The sequence below is a fragment of the Schistocerca cancellata genome, chromosome 1 (genome assembly GCF_023864275.1).
Source record: "Schistocerca cancellata isolate TAMUIC-IGC-003103 chromosome 1, iqSchCanc2.1, whole genome shotgun sequence".
Taxonomy (NCBI): domain Eukaryota; kingdom Metazoa; phylum Arthropoda; class Insecta; order Orthoptera; family Acrididae; genus Schistocerca; species Schistocerca cancellata.
This window is the reverse complement of record NC_064626.1, coordinates 50,398,054-50,416,730: the sequence shown is the minus strand read 5'-3', so window position 1 is coordinate 50,416,730 and position 18,677 is coordinate 50,398,054.

The following is an 18,677-nucleotide window of genomic DNA, read 5'->3' as shown; positions in this document are numbered from 1 at the left end:
CATGGAGACGGTTGCGAATGGTCCTCGCCTATACCCCAGGAGCAACAGTGTCCCTAATTTGCTGGGAAGTGGCGGTGCGGTCCCCTACGGCACTGCGTAGGATCCTACGGTCTTGGCATGCATCCGTGCGTCGCTGCGGTCCGGTCCCAGGTCGACGGGCACGTGCACCTTCCGCCGACCACTGGCGACAACATCGATGTACTGTGGAGACCTCACGCCCCACGTGTTGAGCAATTCGGCGGTACGTCCACCCGGCCTCCCGCATGCCCACTATACGCCCTCGCTCAAAGGCCGTCAACTGCACATACGGTTCACGTCCACGCTGTCGCGGCATGCTACCAGTGTTAAAGACTGCGATGGAGCTCCGTATGCCACGGCAAACTGGCTGACACTGACGGCGGCGGTGCACAAATGCTGCGCAGCTAGCGCCATTCGACGGCCAACACCGCGGTTCCTGGTGTGTCCGCTGTGCCGTGCGTGTGATCATTGCTTGTACAGCCCTCTCGCAGTGTCCGGAGCAAGTATGGTGGGTCTGACACACCGGTGTCAATGTGTTCTTTTTTCCATTTCCAGGAGTGTATATCATACCCAATGGTGATCGTATGGCAATTTCCAGCCATACCTTGTCACATTAGTCTATTTGATGCAAATACATATGACTGAAAGATGAGTCCCAAACTAAATTTAACAAAGACAAAACTGAAAGCAGCTGTTCAATCACTGAGGAATTACAAAATTTCAGGGGAAGACGACACAATGGCTGAAATGTTGGAGCATGTAGATGATAACACACAACCAATCCATAGATGGTAACAAATATCCATAATACGCTTATATTTGTACACAGAGACTATACCATAAGAATGAAACGTTGCAATCATCAGTCCACTGCAGAAAAGGGATGGTGACAACACGAATGGTAAAAATTTTTGAGGGACCTCCCTTCAACAATTAATGTAAAAAGTTATTTCCGAAGTCCCGCAAAAAATTACACAAAGCGGAGTGGAAACATTGTTGGTGAATACAAAGCAGTGTTCAAGTACGTTCCGGACTACATCAGATTTTGAGCCTGAAACTTCTGCTCAAGTATTGACAAACTACCTTCAAACTATTTGTGTGCACAATCGTGGACTCCACAAAAACTTATGATTCAAACAATCGCACCTCACATTTTAATTTGTCATATGAAGTCGGTATCGATGCCAAAACGATTAACCTTGCAAGATACGTAATTCGTTATGAACTTGTCTACTGATATGAGGAGTTAGAATAAGCCGTTGCTTATTGAAGCTATACTCTGTAATAGGAATGTTCATGACAGAGTAATCAATGTTGCATCGCTATCGAACTACGAATTCGCAATGGAAATATTCACAATAGCACACACTTACAGAAATTCCAGCAAAAGTGATTTAGATATGAACAGCTTGTGTAACTAAACATTAACAGTTTATAATAACATTTATAATCACAATGGGATGATCATAGCGTGTAGGCTTTCACGACCGGCGTCTTCAGTAATTAAAACTTCCGGGCTAAGAGGTCGTGGTCCAATAGTAGAAATACTTCTCCCTGACGTTTCGTTGCCAGCTGCGGGCAACATCATCTGAAGTGAGTCTACGACTTGCTGCTAGGCCGTGGAGGTTCTGTTTGTATAGAACGTGACGAGTGGTGGCGCCCTCTACACGCTCTATATAAACAGAACCTCTACGGCCTAGCAGCCAGTCTAGGGGACTGATGACCTCAGATGATAAGTCTCATAGTGCTCAGAGCCATTTTTGAACCCATGAATATAAACACAGTATTTCAGTATGAACTTTGTGTAGGTCAGGAAAGGATACGCCAACGACACTGAGTAATGATGTAGCTCACTACCAAAATAAGCACGTAATATTGCAGAATATGATGGATTCACATGCATGTTCCGCACAAATTATTGTATGCAAATGTCGAACACATATTAAAAATCTTGCAACAGCAAATCTCCGTCCTAGTATCATCGAAAAATCTTACATTTCATAACCTGAAATTTTATACATTCAAAGAGCAAATTATTTATGGTTGATACGTGTGAGATCATGTGTATTACCAAATTGCCTTATTAATTCACAAAGGTGACTCTTGGCAACATGTGGGGTCAAGATGATGTCACAACAAATGTGCTTCAAGATTACGCATGAAAATCAAATAAATGACTGAAGAAATCACAAATGAATAGCAACAAAACTGAATTAATACTAAGTATTAAGCTGAAAATAATCAAACAGTATATATAGCCGACATGTACTATGCGACACACGTGAACATGGATTGTATTACCAGCAAATCACAGAAATGCATGTTTTGTATAAACTTTTTACCATAATGCTTTAAACCACCTGAAACGCTGGAAATAATTTAAAAACTGAGTACATAATGCACTAGACTGAATAACTGTGACACCGTCCTGTATACAACTTTCAGCCTCGGAAAAGTAATCGACCTCCGAGCCTTTGTGAACCCATATGATTACATACGAGATCAAAAAAAAAAAATGGTTCAAATGGCTCTGAGCACTATGGGACTCAACTGCTGAGGTAATTAGTCCCCTAGAACTTAGAACTAGTTAAACCTAAGTAAGCTAAGGACATCACAAACATCCATGCCCGAGGCAGGATTGGAACCTGCGACCGTAGCGGTCTTGCGGTTCCAGACTGCAGCGCCTTTAACCGCACGGCCACTTCGGCCGGCTCATACGAGATCACAATATGAAATCATCGCCAATTCAGAGTAAGAAATGATAGCAGTTTTGCGTGTGCCAGGAATGACATATCCCTACAGATATTTTGAAAGCATTGCATATTAATAAGCACTGAAAAAACTGTGATGAATTTCCAACTGTAATCGTCATCTCTGATCAGTTTGCAACTCACGGGCGAGAAGTCCAGAACACAAGTGCGTGTTCCAACTGAGTCAGCCAAATGGCCCAAGTCAAGTGCCTAACGCCTGATTGGCTGGAACTGAATGGAACTGACCGAAGGCGAAACAGTCTGTAACAGTAGTGTTTCAAAAAAAGCTTGAATGACCTGTTTATACCGGTTACAGGTTGTCTTCGCGAAACGTGCATAGTAAACATGAAAACTGAGGTACCGATTTTAAACTTTCATTGTACAAGGAGGCCAATGATCCTTATATACAAGGGTAATCCCAAAAGTAAGGTCTACTATTTTTTTATAAGTACAGAACTCTGTTTGTGTGGCAGTTGGTCACACTGTTATGAAGAGTGCTTCACGCGCTGTGTGTAAACATTTGCACGCCGCAATGAGGAGCTCAGTCTTGGCTTGGCAGACGTTGAAAATGGAGCTCCCGTTGGATGTTACCGCCAAGTGCGAATTGCGGACAGTTATTCGGCTTTTGAACGCAAAGGGCACTGCGGCGATTGAAATCCATCGCCATTTGACGGAAGTGTATGGTGAGTTGTGCATGGTTGTCAAAAATGTTCGTAAGTGGTGTAGAGAGTTTGCAGCTGGTCGGACCGAAATTCACGGCGAGCAAAGGAGCGAGAGACCGTCAGGTTCTGAGGATGATGATGATGATGTTTGGTTTGTGGGGCGCTCAACTGCGTGGTTATCAGCGCCCGTACAATTTTTCCAATCTTTGCTCAGTCCAATTTTGCCACTTTCCTGGATGATGATGAAATGATGAGGACAACACAAACACCCAGTCATCTCGAGGCAGGTGAAAATCACTGACCCCGCCGGGAATCGAACCCGGGACCCCGTGCTCGGGAAGCGAGAACGCTACCGCGAGACCACGAGCGGCGGAGGTTCTGAGGAGACAGTGTTGAAGGTTGAGCAAAGCATGCGTGAAGATCGGCGGATCACTCTGTATGATCTCTGCACGTTTGTTCCTGAGGCTTCCCGAAGCACCGCTCGCAGAAATTTATCGGAAACATTGAACTACCGTAGGGTGTGCGCAAGATGGGTGCCAAGCATGCTGACTTAGGACCACATGCGGCAACGAGTCGATGCTTCCCGCGCATTTATTAACCACCTTGCAGCCGAACAGGATAGCTTTCTGGACTCAACTGTTACGGGTGACGAAAACCTGGGCATATCACTTTACACCTGAGACCAAGCAACAATCACGCGAGTGGCGGCATCCATCTTCGTCAAAGCCGTGGAAATTGAAACAAACACTGTCTGCCGGTAATGTCATGACAACCGTTTTTTCGGATCGGAAAGGGGTATTGTTGGTAGACTTTATGCCCACTGTGACCACAATTAACGCTGAGAGGTACTGTGAGGCTCTGAAAAAGCTCAAACGGACAATTCAGAACCGGAAAGAGGAATGTTGAGCAAGGGCGGAGACATTCTCCATTACAACGCTCGCCCACACGCGGTCGGCAAACCGTTGCTCTCCTGCAACAGTTTCAGTGGAACATAATCACCTACCCATCATATACTCCTGACTTGGCGCCAGTGAATATCACCTGTTCCCGAGGTTAAAAGATTATTCGGCCGGAAAGCGATTCAGCTCCGACGACGAGGTGAGAGAAGAGGTTCATAACTTTCTGAACAGCATGGTGGCCAGCAGGTATGACATGGGCATACAAAAACTGCCACAGCGTCTACAAAAATGGAACGACAGAAATTGTCGAAAAATAGCTAAATGTTCCAGCTGTAAACAGATGTAAACCATTGTAGAAATAGGGAGGTCTATGTACTTATAAAATAATAGGAGACCTTACTTTTGGGATTACCCTCATAATTCGAAAGTTGTGTTGCCATAGATGTGCACAAAGAAACACTAATGTGCGGATGTAGCCGTTAAGAATGGTAAAAGGAAGTAGAAGCTTTCGCATTGATAACACTAATGTTTCATTCCCTATCATGCATTAAAATCTCCAGTACCCGAACATCGAAATTTGAAGAGCTTCCAACCTCTGCCCTGTTCACTGATCAAGTGCTATGGTAGACATGACACATGAAAGGAAAAACATTTAATGAAATCGCATTCTAGGGGCTTTCACGTTTACATGGTTCATTTGCAGTAAAAGATGCACTCCGGGCAGCTGCAATGCAACAACTGCTAGTTCGATTATGTCTGCAATGAATATCAACAGATCGTAGTAATGATGTCTGTAAATAACAAAATGTATTGACGTCGCTGTTTCACTTACTTTTCTGTAAGAGAAGGTCTTTGGGAATTTGCTGCCATTACCAGAAAATTTTAAGTAAGTTCCTAGTTTTAATCTCTTCATTTTGAATAAGTACGAGTTCCGACTTCCCTTATAATGGGGAAATCATATTGTTGCAGAAGAAGCTGAGTAGTACAGTTGCCGTGATATGAACTGTATGTGTGTTGGCCGGGGACAGTTCGCTCCGCACTCTTGTCTGTGCAACTGCTGAATAAACCTTCGGTAAGTGAAGTTGGTGTTCGTCATTCATATGATTACTCCTTCTTCTACGTAACATTATTCTGGTGGGGGCGCTGGGTATTGTAGCTTTTGATACCGCATATCATCGGCGACACAGTGGCTCCCAACAGGCCACGACAGAGCCGCCGTTTACGTGGCGAGAAACCTGAATCCGAGTCATATCCAACAGATCGCAATTTGTCAGAGACAGAAGAAGGAGAGGACGTTACGATGACAGCAACTGTCTGCCACCACATGAGACCTCCTTCCGGGTTCTCTGGTAACGATGGCCAAGGTCTAAACAAGTGGCTAAAGGCATATGACCGTATAGTCAAATTTGACATGGGATGACACCATGTGTTTGGCTAATGTATTTTTCTACTTGGAGGGCGCTGCCAAGCAATGGTATGAGAACGACGAGGAAAAGTTCACAAGCTGGGAAGTATTCCAGCCGGAACCACGCAAATATTTCGGCGACACAACGACAGCTGTGCAAGGCTGAAGATAAATGTGAGCGCAGGGCACATCGTCCAGGAGAAATAGCGTCCTACATTCAAGACGTCTTGGAGATGTGTAAAATAGTGCTTCCTAGAATTAAGGAGGAAGATAAGATGTATCAAGCCCTACTCGAGAAGGAGGTTTCGACAACGGACGACTTCATAAAATGTACCCAGTATATCGAGACGATGCTTAAAAAAATTTACATGCATACGTCGTATCGATGTCTGTAATGGAAGAAAAATTGATTTCACAAGCGTTATTCGTCAGATAGTGGGAGAGGAAGTTCAGAAGGAACTTGAATTGAACGGCGAGCATAAAACCGAGGCGCTTCTAGAGGTCATAAGGCTGGAATTGGAACTGGCATTGAACCCAATCTCTCGTCCTTCATTTCCCTTTAAAACGGTAAAAAAGTTGGGACCCAGGCGAAGTTACGATTCTACAATAACGATGGAGGAACCTGTTTGGGCACCACGGAAGACTGACGTCTGGAGGACCCAGTATGTTTCCGCTGCGGACGACCGGGACATGTGGTGCGCTATTGTCGAGAAAGGGGGCGGATATGTGATGACGCCCGCGCCAGAAGAGAGCAGATCGATCTCAGCCGACGCCGACTCCGGGACGACGAAGATGAACAAGAAGATTTTGGTGCAGGACTACGAAGGTCACCATCACCGCAAGCTAGCCGCTGAAGAGGTCGCTTCCCAACACGCCGATCAAGGTCTCCATCGCCGTTTAGAAGCTCCAGCGATCACCTAGCCGCAGCAACCTGGAAACCTAAAGGGTGAGGCCGCCGAAGAGAAAAATCCTCCGCCCTCGATTACTACAAAGATGATAGGACTTCGATATCCTCATGGATGGCCGACCAGCCCAAGCTCTTCGCGATTCTGGAACATAATATACAGTCATTTCGGAGACATACCGTCGCCAGTTGCAGAAAAGCGTATTCGTCGACAACAAAACATCCCTGCTGGAGGAGATTAATGGGAAATATATAAAACCTACAGGAAGATGTGCCATTCGTGTGGGTATAAGTGGCCATACACAATCCTTACAATTCATCGTCTTACACGAGTGAAATCATGACGCAATTCTCGGATGGGACATTTTGAAAGCTTCTCAGACAATTATAGATTGTGGTCGATCGAAGATTATGCTACAGGAGATGAAATACCGTGGACAGGAAAATGCGCATCCGAGTGTGTGGAGACTATCTGTGCTGGATGAAGTGATCATTGCCGCCGTCAGCGGTAGAAAGGTGTCACGTGTCATGCCATGCATGAACCCATGGATCTTGTAGTGGAAAATAGGAGAAGCATGCCACCGAAGAATAACTTGGTCATCACAGCCTCTGTCGTCTCGTTTAAGATCGAATTCGGTGAATTGTGGATAGTTAAATGTCGCCGAGAACCGCAGATCGTTCGAAGACGCATGTGCCTAGCAAACGCTGAGCCGTTAATTGCAGAACAGCTGAGAGTCATAGAAACCACCCACGGCGAGTCTGTGGCCGAAATTAGCGCTACCACTGCAAGACAAGTTCTAGCTCGACTATCACCAGATCTCACTAAGGAACAATGGAAGAAGCTACTTGTCATTCTTCAAGAGTTCTCTGAATGCTTCATTCCACAGGTGCACATTAGACGGTGAAGCACCGGATTAGCACTAAAGACTATCAACTAATAATCCAGAGAGGATAAAAAGTGTCATCAATGGAACGTCGAATAATTCACGACGAAGTAGAGAAAATGATGAAGAATGACATCATTCAGCCTTCGCAGAGTCCATGGTCTTCACCAGTGGTTCTCGTCGGGAAGAAGGATGGCAGTTGGCGCTTTTGTGTTGATTAGAGGAAGCTGAAAAAGATAATTAAAGAGGATGCTTACCATCTTCTACGAATTGACGATACACTAGATTGTCTGAAGGGCTTCAAATTTTTCTGAACCATGGACATGTACTCCGGATACCGGCAAATCGAAGTGGATGAGGCTGATCGTGAGAAAACTGCATTCGTCACTCCTGAGGATCTGTATGAGTTTAAGGTAATGCCGTTTGGTTTGTGTAATGCACCAGCATCTTTCGAACGTAAGATGGGTAATCATCTAACTCACATGAAGTGGACGATGTGCCTTTGTTATTTCGACCGTATTACAGTATTCTTAGAGACGTTTGATGAACACATGGAAACAACTGAGGGCCGTTCTTAACTGTCTCCAGCAAGGCGGAATGAAACTTTATCCAAGAAAGTGTCTCTTTGCTGTAAAACAATTCAAAATAGTAGGACACCTTGTGTCAAACGAAGGTGTGCAGCCAGACCCTGATAAGGTGAGATCTATAACGGAATTTCCTATTCCTAAAAGTATTAGAGACGTGAGAAGCTTCCTCGGATTATGTTTTTACTATCATCGTTTTATCAAAGACGAGCGACCCTCTACTTGGTCTGTGTGATGAGAGAGCACCTGCAGAACTACACACAGATGCCAGTGGGTATGGGTTCGGTGCTGTTCTGGTGAAAATTTCTGGTGGAGAAGGGAAGGTTTTAGCCTATGCTTCTAGGACACTGCTCAACTACAGAAAGAGAATGTCTTGCTGTGATCGGCGCCATGTGCAAATTTCAACAGTATCTCTATGGAAGGCCTTTCACAGTTGTTACAGACCATCATTCACTGTGTTGCTGACAGGTCTTAAGGACCCAACTGGGCGACTCCCCAGATGGGTACTACGTCTTCAAGAGTATGACATTACCATTAAAAAAAATGGTTCAAATGGCTCTGAGCACTATGGGACTCAACTGCTGGGGTCATTAGTCCCCTAGAACTTAGAACTAGTTAAACCTAACTAACCTAAGGACATCACAAACATCCATGCCAGAGGCAGGATTCGAACTTGCGACCGTAGCGGTCATGCGGTTCCAGACTGCAGCGCCTTTAACCGCACGGCCACTTCGGCCGGCACATTACCATAGTGCATAGTGCAAAAGTGGAATAAAACACCATGATGCCGAGTGTCTCCCAAGCAACCCTGTGCAAGACCATCAAGACTTTCACGAAGATAGTGACTGTCTTGCTGTGTACTTCAGGATTTCTCTGCTGAGCCGAAGAAGGACGCCAAGGCTTGCTTAAATCGGTCAGAGGATGTGAAAGGACAATTAAAGGTCGTTAATGGATTACTTTGCTAGAAAAACTATGACCCATTTAGAAAGAGGTGGCTACCAGTGATTCCTAAACGCATGCGCTTAGATTTTCTACAGAAATTCCATGACACACCTGAGGCCAGATATTTAGGATTTATTAAGATATACGATAGAATCGGCTAGAGATTTTTCTGGCCAGGTTTATTTAGGAGTCTCCGTCACTATGTGTCGCACTGTGGAGAGTGCCACAGGAGAAAGGCAGTTCCTCAGAAACCACATGGCCGACCCGACTCATACCATTTCCACCAGCCAAAACGCCTTTCCAGCGTGTTGGGATTGACCTCCTCGGACGATTTCCAACGTATGCTAGTGGTAATAGATGGATTATAGTTTGCACTAATTATCTGACACGTTATGCCATTACAAAAGCTGTGAAAACAGCCGAAGCATTCGACGTAGCCAAATTCATCGTGGAAGACATTGTATTAAAACGCTGTGCCCAAGGTCGTTAATTACGGATCGAGGGAATGTTTTTCAATCGAATCTTGTGGCAGAGATAAACCGTCGGTGCAACATTACTCATCACATGACGACTGCCTACCATCCGCAATCTAACGGGCTTACTGAACGCCTTAATAAGACATTGGCCGACATGCTGCCAATGTGCGTCATTGTTGAGCAGAGCAACTGGGATGAGGTGCTACCTTTCATGACGTATGCCTGCAACACCGCCAAACAAGACACCACCGGATTTACTCCATTTGTCCTGGTGCATGGGCGTGTGGCTACGACGGCGATGGACGCTGTGTTTCCGTTACATCCTGATGACGTGGACGACGACTATATCGGGCAGGTGTTAAGCAGAGATGAGGAAGCTCGGCAATCAGCTCGACTCCGCACGCTGCAGGCTCAAGAAAACGATCTACATCTACATCTACATTTATACTCCGCAAGCCACCCAACGGTGTGTGGCGGAGGGCACTTTACGTGCCACTGTCATTACCTCCCTTTCCCGTTCCAGTCGCGTATGGTTCGCGGGCAGAACGACTGTCTGAAGGCCTCTGAGCGCGCTCTAATCTCTCTAATTTTACATTCGTGATCTCCTCGGGAGGTATAAGTAGGGGGAAGCAATATATTCGATACCTCATCCAGAAACGCACCCTCTCGAAACCTGGCGAGCAAGCTACACCGCGATGCAGAGCGCCTCTCTTGCAGAGTCTGCCAGTTGAGTTTGTTAAACATCTCCGTAACGCTATCACGGTTACCAAATAACCCTGTGACGAAACGCGCCGCTCTTCTTTGAATCTTCTCTATCTCCTCCGTCAACCCGATCTGGTACGGATCCCACACTGATGAGCAATACTCAAGTATAGGTCGAACGAGTGTTTTGTAAGCCACCTCCTTTGTTGATGGATTACATTTTCTAAGGACTCTCCCAATGAATGTCAACCTGGTACCCGCCTTACCTACAATTAATTTTATATGATCATTCCACTTCAGATCGTTCTGCACGCATACTCCCAGATATTTTACAGAAGTAACTGCTACCAGTGTTTGTTCCGCTATCATATAATCATACAATAAAGGATCCTTCTTTCTATGTATTCGCAATACATTACATTTGTCTATGTTAAGGGTCAGTTGCCACTCCCTGCACCAAGTGCCTATCCGCTGCAGATCTTCCTGCATTTCGCTACAATTTTCTAATGCTGCAACTTCTCTGTATACTACAGCATCATCCGCGAAAAGCCGCATGGAACTTCCGACACTATCTACTAGGTCATTTATATATATTGTGAAAAGCAATGGTCCCATAACACTCCCCTGTGGCACACCAGAGGTTACTTTAACGTCTGTTGACGTCTCTCCGTTGATAACAACATGCTGTGTTCTGTTTGGTAAAAACTCTTCAATCCAGCCACACAGCTGGTCTGATATTCCGTAGGCTCTTACTTTATCAGGCGACAGTGCGGAACTGTATCGAGCGCCTTCCGGAAGTCAAGAAAAATAGCATCGTCGCAGGTATGAATCGTGCCACCGCCCTATTGTCTACAGCCTGGATCTTCACTCCTGTTCGGAAGGTTGGTCTCTCTGAGGAGCTCCTCAGACGCTACTTTGTACCTTACAATGTTGCAAGACAGTTTTCTGATGTTACTGATGAAGTTGAAGATTTCGACCCCGACACAAGACGACGAAAGATCAGAGAAACGGTCCAAGTCCTTCCAATGAAGCCCTACAAGGATCCTGCAACCCAGGGTAAATTTGAAGATCAAGCGACAGGCAACCAGCGAAAAGGTTACTGAGAGCGTAGCGGCAGGGGAAGTTGTAAGAGGACCACAGCAAGGACGAACATCAGTCTTCGCGAGTCGGAGTATGCAGGGTCGATGACTATTTCCCGGACTAGGGCGACGCAACACCGAGACGCTGTTCTCTTAAGGAGGGAGCAATTTCGCAAAAGAAGCTGAGTTGCACAGTCGCCGAAGTGTAGTGGTTATGATACTAAACTGTTGCATCGAGTGTCGTGCCTCGTATGTGCAAGTGCTGAATAAACCTTCGTTCGTCATTCATCTAATTACACCTTCTTCTACGTGACAATATTTATTTTAGCGTACGCCTAGAAGGGAATGCTATTGGGTCAAACACGCAGAAAGAACTAGACAGACATCATTTTTAATGAGAGTAAGTCAAATGAACATAACAGATGTTGATAACCATAATTCTATTGTCGTTCTTTAAGATATATTTAAATGTTCACTGAACATAGTACCAAATAGTTTTCAGAACTGTAGTTGCGGTTTGATGACTTTATAGTGCAGATTTTGTGAGGTGACTTTACGCAGTGCGACGGCATTCACATTTTTATGTCGTAAGGGTACAGTCAATTTGCCACCATTAACGCAAAATTTATTTTCCAACGCAGTTATCAAAGACCCCCTTCAAATGACCAAACAATTAAAGAGAAATCAAGGAATTCTTTCAAGAATACACGTAGCTATAATGCAGTATTTGTCACGAATCAGCTCTGAGGCAAAAATTTGAGACACTTTACGATACATGACATTTTCAATCACAGATCAGATCCACTGAAGCAGTTGGTCGAATTTCGGGCACAGGCGTAACTGTTAAAGATTATTACGCCATGTAAAGAACAGCGAGTAACAGGAAATGGCTCTGAGCACTATGGGACTTAGCATGTGAGGTCATCAGTGCCCTAGAACTTAGAACTACTTAACTAATCTAAGGGCATCACACACATCCATGCCCGAGGCAGGATTCGAACCTGCGATCGTAGCGGGAGCGCGGTTCCAGATTGAAGCGCTTATAACTGCTATGTCACATCGGCCGGCTTCATAGTCCAATGAGTGTAAACAAACAGCAATTAACAAGTTTTTATACCGCGAATTGTCTTCTCCTGCTGTGACTGCATCTGTTTTCGGCAGAGAATCGCCACCTACATCTCCCACACCAGAAACCCCATCAAAAGCATGTCTGCTCTTGAAACCATACTATAGTTCAGTAAAAATAAAGCAGCTTTTGTAATAGTGAGAAAAAAATATTTATGTAAAGGTCTCATTTAAAAGAAATAATGATGAGATTACTCCATTACACTCTGTCAAAAAATTCTAGACCAGACAATAAATATCAAAGTTTTCGTTTAAAAGGCTGTTATGAACCATTATACAATAAGAAGACACTAAAGCAAATAAATCTATTCGGAGATAAAACTGGATGTACAGTATGCATATTTTCCAGCCATCCTAAAACCCTAAATAAAGATTGAAGATGAATTAAAAATGAAGTACCTGTAGTAAAATTCTACGTCTTTCAGTAGGCTAAGGATTAACAGTGTAACATAGCAATATCTGATACAGAAACCAAACGAAAAAAAGTTCAGTAAAACTCTAGTTACACTGGGTTCCACCATTAAGGAGAATAATTTCTTTTATATTGACCAACGAGGGCAAAATCAATAAAGATTATATCTAAGATGATCAAGGGAAATTTTCCAAGCAGGAAGGTAACACAGAAACCAATTATTTCATACTTAAAACCACACATTATATAATACTCATCTAATGTAATGAAAAAATAAAATATCATGGATTGAATTAGACTAATACGTTATTATATTTCATGTGATACAAAGAACAAGTGAAATATTTCACTTTCCTCATTCAGAAGATAAAATAGTGGGTAAATGTATTTGTAGCGCACTGGCCATATTTGTTAATAAAAGCACAAAGTTCAAACTTCAGGAGCGTCAGCTGCATACAAGCAGTGTTGCGAGCCAAGCCATCCTGGGAGGGTGTGGAAACAGCTGACACAGTAGCCCACAAGCGGTAAATGCCATAAACGTTCCCACACCGGCAGCCGCTTAAATGTTCAGTACATGGGCCGCAAGGCATAGCAAAGCCCAAATAAGCATAACTCGAAAGGATACGAACACCTAGACGATTATGCTGTAGCCACTGCTGTTAGTATCGCAGCTGTTTCATCATGGTGCTGTGACAGTTGGCCACCATCTGAAACGCTAATCGTGGACCGCAGTTCAACTTTGCATCAGGGCAGTCTGCCCTGGGACTGTCTCGGCAAGAGCCCTGTGTAGCAGACACCCCCCCCCCCCTCCCCCAGCCATCGACTCGGTGGGCCACTGCCCACTGCCATTACGTCACTGGGATGCCGTCTTCTGGACAGAGAAGAGTGCGAGAGCTGCATAACTGTGCACACAGTCAGAGCTAGCCGATGCCAGCTGGAGCCGGGGTCACCGTTGACGGGAGCAGCTGCGCCGAGAGCTACTGGCTGGCCAAGGCTGCACACTCATTATTGCTGGGTGACAACATGCAGGAGGTTACTGAATGGCGCTGCCTAGATGCCACTTCCTCTACTGAGTTTCTGTGAGGGTGTAGGGTATACTAAAGCAGTCTGAATTAAAGGGTGTTTAACAGGCGACGGCTGGACTCCACCCCTCCAAAACCATCTCCACCAATTTACAAATGGTGTCAGAAAGGCGTCGCCTTCTCAGCTCAGTGTCTGAACCTACTGCGTTGGGTGTGGTGAGTCAAGAAATCTAATTCTTGTCGTCAAAGTGTCTTTACATTAGAAAGAAATTGTTTAGCAAAATTAATGCGTAGTAGGCAGACATTTATCCAGACCACCAGAGAGGAATTTCAAACAGCATCAGGATGCACTGCAAGTACTATGACAGTTAGGCGGAAGGTGAGAAAACTTGAAATTCATGCTCGAAAGACTGCTCATAAGCCACACATCAATTCTGAATTTTGTTAAAAGTGAATTTTATTAAAAGTAAGGAGCCAGTATATTTGCCACACTTAGGAAGTAATGACGGACATGACTGGGTGTTATCTGTCACGTGTATGCAGTGTATATGAGAAGATCATTCAGCTCCATGTGCAGAATCAGAAGCTGTAACGTGTTTCACACTTAATCATTGTGGTCGCCAGGCTACAGAATGTGCCGAATTACACCGGCTGAAGATCAGAATTAAATTGATACATTTTATATGGTGTGTGTTTTGTACTTTTTGTTGTCACAAATTTGGTAGCGAGAAGGGCAATGCTTTGGCAGTGTAAGAGACGCAAGATGTACCAGAGCTAGAGGCAGTGCGTGTATTATCAGAAAGTGTAGCACAATTGTCACCAGTTAATAGGGTGTTACATCATTTATTAGAAGCGCAGTCACGAGAGCGAGGTATAGATTTGGAAGCTACGAGTTTAGTTGATGCTTTGCCTGGTAAGTAAACTGAGGATGTGCAGGTGTTTGTGGAGGATTTTAAGAATTTGGCAGAGATGGAAAGACGTTACGATATGCAAATTTTCAGGGTAGCAAAATAAAGATCAACTGGAGAAGCAAGAGTTAAGCAGGTTATGATGATGCTCCCAAGTAATGTGAAACATTTAAGAACTTAAATAGTGTTCAGTTCAAAGGTACTGAAAGCAGAACAGTTCCACACTTTCGAGAACCGGTGAGGGTGGTAACAAAGAGGCATGCTGAGTCGGTAGAAGAATTCGCTGACAGCATTAGGAATATCAATGGTTGCGCTTATGGGTTGTGGCAGAATATTGTGTTGTATGAAGTAATTTTAATGGTGACTGCGGAGAGTGCACCTGATTTATTTTTAACCCTCCGTTACTCGCACGAAAATTCGTGACATCGTCACTCGCGCGGATGACTGGTGTCATCCACAAAGCAAGCGGAATATTTGTACACTTTGAACGGTCTTTATGACTGGTTTTATGATTTTTTACTAAATCTAAATATAATACATTTAATATTTGCACACAGTATAATATATTCTTGGGTTTGAAACAGTTTGACCTTTCGAAGAACAATATCTTCAGCTGAAATACTGGTATTACATAGTCCCTCTTGTTGCTTACCGACGTACGGTTCCAAATTCAAAATGTAAGCTATTTTTAAATCAAACAAAGTAAACACTTTAACCCATACTTTCCTGGTTTGCTAGGAATATATTGCCTGAACAGGCAGTTTCCCCTAAATGCCAAAAGCTGTTCGTCGAAAGTAAGATATTCAATAGGTGAAGAATAATTTTGGCAATTGTTCGTGAATGGTTCAGGTACCTCTCTGATACCTCTGATAGCAACCAACTTATCAATCTCTCTGAGAACACCTCTGTCACAGATATTATCAAACTACAGACATACCATCAGAAACCTGAGTCGGATTTCTCTTATGCATTAAAATACATGATTCAAGTCCGTTTCCCTTTGAGTTATCCCACAATTTCGATATACTCTTCCTAGAACATCTCAAAGATCCACATAGATATAACAAACCAATGAAAGCCCTGACCTCTATCACATCTGTTTCTTTAGCGTCCCTTTCCCTAGATAAGTTACCACGAACTTAATTAATGTATATATTAGTACATGTTGCGATAATGCTTATTATGTTTTCATTCAAGAACAAATTCAAAATTTCTATTTCTATCTTTTTTATACGCGCTTGATACTTCGGTCCAGAAAAATGCCTGTATCTGCTTCTAACACTGGTAGGATATTTATTTATCCTCCGTTTAGTTATTCCATCTTTCCCTAAAAAATGCATCCTCTTGAGTTACTTCTTCCTGTGATTCATATTCATCATTTCCTGACACTTATTGTTCTGTTCCTAAATCATGACCGTTTTCATGAACAGAATCCTCATTCTCTGAATCAGCGTCATCACTATGAGCATTTTCACCACTCAGCTCATTGAACCATTCCATCCATACATTAGGATCTCTACTAAGCTGTGTCCGAGGGATTTTTGCCTTCCGCAATTTACAAATAAAGAGAATACTAGGCAACATGGAAGGTAACTTCAATCAGTTTCAATTCGTCTAAATTTACGCACATGAAAGATCGATTGAATGTAGGAAAGCAATAAAATGATACAGACATAGATTGTGTCAGATTGTGGATGACAAGTGTCGTCCAGACAATTATAATGTTTCATAAACAACGTATCTTTCGTAACTGAAAGACAACAATGATTGGAGCTAACAGCTGGAGAGTTAACAGTACTGATAAAGGCGCGAACTGAATCCAGCCCTGTCAGACAATATTGAGCGGGAAAGTCATGTGGATGACGAATATCATCCGCGCGAGCAACGGGGAGTTAAGAAGGTTGACTTTAGAAATGTCAAAGAGAGTGCGAACGTGGGTACCAGTTGATTAGTGCCCACTTGATAGACTAGGAGTGGATTGCGATGTAATTAATGCGTCAACTAGATTATTGTAAGGCAGATGGGCACTGTTTTCAACCAATTGAAGGTGTTAGGGTTGTGGACGGATCGGGCCATTGTAGAAGCAATGCCTCCAGCCACGAAACACTGCAAAAGAAGTTTCAAAGTTACTGGACGAGTGTAGAAATAGGCGTTAATCGCCAAAGGTAAACCGATATCAACATACATGCATCACCAGTGTAATTAGATGCTACAGTATCGTATGCAGATGTGCACCGCACAGTGGGTGGAGTTCTGAGGAAGAAGAACTGCAGGATACTTTAGTACACAGGAGCACATGTATCAGTTGGCATTCGCGGTCTGGTGGAAAATTTGCAGGGAATCAAGGTATAGAGTGCGTGGACTGGCGGGTAAAGATGTCACGCCACTGAAACTGCATTAGGAGAGAAAGTGAAGCACGCAAAGGGGAGTGTTAAGGAACAGATAGAAGAATTATTGTTGGGCTGCAGAAACTGTTTTTCTCCGGAAGGGATATTACCAGCAACGCATATTACACAGCACTGAGTTGCAACAGGGAACGAATCACCAGTTTAACGCAAACAATTTGAGGTACTGAGATATTCCAGCCGATGAAGGAATTCAGCTTCTTAAGGATGGGATTATCGAGGAAAGTAATAGCCTTGGGGGGCTGAAGAGATCTTCACCCACAAAAAAATCAGTGGATCGATCACGAAAATATTATCGAGAGCTGAATGCCAAGAGCGTAATCTTTGCTGAGCATTATGGAAATCATACACTATTTGTGACGAAGAAAGTATCTTTAGACGATGGCCATCAAAAGTGATTAAAATAAGCTAGAAGCGGCTCTGGAGGACCGACTAGAAACAACATTGTCTTCATGGTGTGGACATCATCAGTCCGTTTTAGGATGGAAGACGCAGCTGAGACGTTTGAGAGATTTTTGGAAGGGGATCTCGAGGTGAAAACGACGTAAATACATTGTATGATGATACAATCGTCATTGCGAGTGACATATAGCAGCACATACATCGCCTAAAGGATATATTCTTGAGATTAAGGGACGCTCGTCAAACGTATACAACGTATGTTGTATTAGAAAAGATGGCGTACCTTGTTTTCCTGCCCTCCTGGTTAGCCGTGCGGACAAACGCATTGCTTTCTGGGCGGGAATGCATGCCGGACCCCCGCCCGAATCCGCCCGGGGGCCGAACCGCACAACACAATAACCTTGGGTTCTGTATTTTTTTTTTCAAATCTCCCATGTACGCAGTTCTCATTACAGCATTTACACACACACAATTCTTTCCTCTTTTTGCAAATAACTGTAAGCCTACACATCTTACCCTATCCCTGAGGGATAAAATATTAAAGATGATGCATGATCACGTGTTAGCTCGTCATGGGGAATGTAAAGCTAGCATCAGGAAAATACCGGAGAGGTGCTGGTGGATAAATGGGAGGGCGGAAACGGACCAATATGTGTGCAATTACGTACAGTGTGCACAAGGAGTGAATTTCGAACAGAGGTTACCTGTAGCATTAGCAATGTTCCAGCTGCTCGGGACTGATGTATTAGGTCCTTTCAACAAAACGCCTGCAGGGAACAAATATTTTCTGTTAAACAAGTGGGTTCCGAATTTGAGGGTACCTGAGATGATAGTGACAGATCAGGGAACCATCTTCCAGTCGGATTTATTCAGAGAAGTTTATCAGCTGTTGCACGTGAAGAAACTGAGAACTAGTCCTATACATCGTCAAGCTAACGGACAGGGCTCTTATAACGAAAGCAAGGATATCAGGACACTATTGAACGCACATCATACCAGCAGGGAGGTCTATTTAAGATACATCATCTCAGCATACAATTCGACACAGCGTATGAATACAGGAATGGTACTACATGAAGTAGTATTTGGTTGCAAGAC